Source organism: Medicago sativa, chromosome 6, assembly GCF_051527215.1.
Source record: "Medicago sativa cultivar Bolivia chromosome 6, Bolivia_mono, whole genome shotgun sequence".
Lineage (NCBI taxonomy): Eukaryota > Viridiplantae > Streptophyta > Magnoliopsida > Fabales > Fabaceae > Medicago > Medicago sativa.
This window is the reverse complement of record NC_140754.1, coordinates 62231136-62235243: the sequence shown is the minus strand read 5'-3', so window position 1 is coordinate 62235243 and position 4108 is coordinate 62231136.

Genomic DNA, 4108 nt, shown 5'->3' with positions numbered 1-4108 from the left:
AAAAAGCTTTACGGGCGGATTGAAACGGGTAGTTGGGTCACCGAAGTATTCATTTTTTGTTTTGGAAGGTTACAAACAGTCGAACTCGAACCTCAAGAATCAACCAGTCGGAAGATCGAACCCGCCCGAGTCACATCTCCCAATTCAGCTTTTCAAACAATACTCTCTTTTTCAGTAGGCTGACCGAACAACACATTATTACTATTTATTAACAATAAATAAGATTCACTCTCTTTTTTGTTAAAAATCAGTCTTTTTTATACAAAAAACAAACAAATCCCTTGAAAAGTTGAAACCACTAAACCATCATTTGGAAAATTGAAAACCATTATTACACATTTCTCTCTCTTAAAAACTAATATCTTTCTCTCTCAATCTTCAAGTTCACCATCACCATTGAATCTTTCAGAAAAAATTTAATTTTCTCTTTCACAGAGAGTAGTGAGGTGCATGCGAGAGATAACACTAGCAGATAGAATGTGTTATACCCTAATTTTGGACTTAAAAATACTAGCTCAATCCTTCTTTTCTTGCATTTTAAGTCATTTGAATTTGCCTTTGATCAATTGCACCTTCCTCTGCATCTTATTTCAATGTTACTTGCAAAATCCATAAAAAAAGGGTATTTTACTCATTTCCTGCATCCAAACTCATTTTAGTCCTCAAAAATTGTTTGAGTCTTTTCAAATGTTTTGAATAAGTCTTTATTTCAATTCCATGTCAAAATCCATTCCAAAAATTGCATTTAAAGTCATTTTGAGTCAGTTTAGCCCCTAGGGGCATTTTAGTCCTTTCATGTGTTAAAGCTCTGATTAATTTCTAAAAATTGTCCCTGAGTCTTTTCAATGTGCTTGTATAAGTTTTTGCTTAAATTCCTTGTTAAAAGCCATTTTAAAATTGCATATGAGTCATTTTGAGTCGTTTTAGTCCCTAGGGGGCATTTTGGTCATTTCACACAGAATTTCCACAGAGAGAGGTTACTTTAAAGTACCTCATTTAAGTAATTGGTTCGTTTTAGTCCGGTTTGTTATTTTTAATCGTTTCACTTTACGTTTAGTCAAATTTACCAATTTTTAGTCCAATTTTATTTTTAATTTTTCTTAAGGTCCTCAAACTTTTAATAATTGCATCCAAGTCCTTTTGTTTCGAAATTTTTTTAAGTCCTTTTATTAAAATTGTAAAACAGTCCATATCTTGTCCAAGTTTATTTTTTAGCCTTTTTTTTAAATTTGCAGGATGGTCCTTTTAAGTTTCCAGAATTGCAGATCGGTCCTTTGATTTTAAGAAATTGCAGATCAGTCCCTTAAAGCAACAAGTCCTGAATTCAGTCCAATTTTAGTCCAAGATCACGTGGCAGCCATACATTGGCTCAGAGGTCCACATGTCAGCCTATAAATAGCCAACTCATCAATGTGCAGCAGGAGAATCAATCACAACGTGCCAAATCACCACAAACACAATCCAACTTTCTCTCTCTCTTTTCCAAAGATCAAATCGTAACCGTTTTTCCCCAATTCTCCAGAAACTCAAGAACACATAAACCCTAACCGTATCAATTGAACAAAAACTCAACAAATTAGTGTTGATTCTCAGAGATTTCTTGAGAAATCATCATCATCGAATCCAAATCTCTGCAATTCAAGCTTGAATTCATCACAAAAGTGACAAACTTAAACGATCATAGTGACGGAGAAGTGAGAAGAAGAGAGATCGAAGCAGAATCAGACCGGTGAAGAAGAAGAAGATAGTAACTGATTTATTTTCAGTTCAAGGACTCACCAGAAGCCTTCGCAAGGATCTATTCGTTCGAATCTCCAATCAAATTTAGGTAAACACATAAAAACCTTCTCGTTTTCGCTTATAATCATCATCGAAGGTTCGTAGTTGAAAATAAATGGTGAATCGAAGTGAAAACCTTGAAAAGATTTGAAAAAGTTCGAAACGAAACCCTAAAAATGTAAATCCTCAGAGATTCACCGTTTATTTCATGAATTAGAGTTTAAATCCATAATCAGCGTAGAAAATAGGTTAAATTAGGGTTTAGTTTCAAGAAGATTAGAAAAAAGTTTGAAACCCTAGAAACCGAAAGTTCAAGTTCCGATCTACTTCGTTTCAGCCACAATTTCACAAAATTAGTCACAGATTCGTAAAGAGGGGAGGAAGACGAATAGTTCTGTGCAATTAGTTTCAAGAAATAGCATTAGATCGTCGGAGAAGATGAAGATTCCGATGAATCTTCATCTTCCTCCGCCGTCCTCCACCGTCCTCCCCAGTTTACGGCAAGGCTTTGTTTCAGAGAAGATGAGAGAAGAACGAGTGAAGAGAGAGAATGAGAAGTGAAGAATGAATCAGGCCGGTCACCAGGCATTTATACAAGCCCTTGAACCGGTCTGGTTCAATTGGTTCGCTTCCCTTCGCCCCCTGACCATTGGATCTAGGGTTGATCCATCTGGATCAATCCAACGGCCCCTGAACTCCCTGAGAATCCAAGATCCATGTGTGCGTGGGTTTGGGCCTATTGTTGTACTGGATTTCGTTTTTTCTTTATTTTCTTGCTGTTTTGACACTGTTTCTTGCTGTTTGCACCCCTATATGTTCAAAAATTCTTGAAAAATTCCATAAAATTTTCCATATGTTCTTGATATTTTTCTTGACATTTTTGTGATATTTTTGTGTGTTAAAACCTGAGGAAAATATATGTGGAATTTCTTGCTAATTGTCTACTATTTTTTTGTTAAAATTTGTGAAGTTGTGCATCTAAAAATCCTTTAAAATTCTAAAAATCTTCATGTATATTTCTTGTTAGTTTTGTGGTGGTTTTTTTGAAATAATTGTTGCATGTTAAAACTGATAAAAAATAATGTGATGTGTTACTTGTTATTTTGTGATGTTTTTGTATTAAAAATTTGGGAAAAGTACATGTTCTTGATCCCTAATCATGATACATGATATTGATTTGTGAAGTGAGAATTTATAATGGTTTTCTTGCTGTTTTGGAGTGTTTGTTACTGCATGTGAATATATTGTATGAGTTTACTTGTCTTACAAGTCATGTGAGTGTTTGTTTAAATAAAATGCCAAGTATGTCTAAACATATCATGGTTCTTGACTTGGGTGTATCCTTATAATCCTCATATTATTGAATGTGATAAAACCCTTAGGAGAGTTGGCATGATGAGAGGATTATAGGTCATACATTTGTTTTGATATCATGATAAGTTTTAGATATATCTTGCCACTTTTAGGTTAACGGTTCATTACTTTTTGCCAAGTTTTTAGCATTTCTTTTTGCTTGCAATTTCCATTCTATAATGCCCTATGCCACTAACCACTTTACTTCATGTTTCATGCATTCCATAAGGCATTTCATCCTCCATCTTCTATCCTTGGTCTTTATTTTCAAATTCATGCAAAATTAGAATGTAATACTTAGGAATCTTTGTATTTTACTTTATGCTTTTAAATTCTTGCAAGACCATAGAATGTATCTAGGCCAATGATGTAAAGGACAATGGACTCTAATGACAAACACCGACACAAGCACCGACACATGCACACACATCACATAGATATCTTTAGATATATGCTTAGGTTATGCATGTTTAGATGTATGTTTAGGATTGAATGTTTAGATGAATGCCTACGATTTACACTTAGAAAAAAAATCAATTTTCCAAATAAACATGAATAATATCACTCAAATCATTTTCCAAATAAACCTTGGGATCAAAATCCCATTGTATTTCCTCTTTATTTTCTTAATCAAATTTCAATGAAAATTAATCATACCTGACTTTTTTCCAAAATCACTAATCAAACCCCACTTTTTCTTAAATCTCAATGCTCATGAAGCCTCTCAATCTCCATTCTTCAAAATTCGAATTTTCAAACTTAAAATCAACCAACAAAAACAAAAAACATTTTGGGAAGAGAACTACGGTGGATTTGATCCCTTAAAAGTTTACGTAGGCAAGGAATCAAAATTCCTTCAATTCAAATAAAATAAAAATTCAAGCGCTTTCTTCTCCCTCCAATTCTTGACTTAGTAAACCTTAGGTGTAAATATCAATTTTCAAATAGCATTTAAAAATAAAGCGCGCGCGTAGAA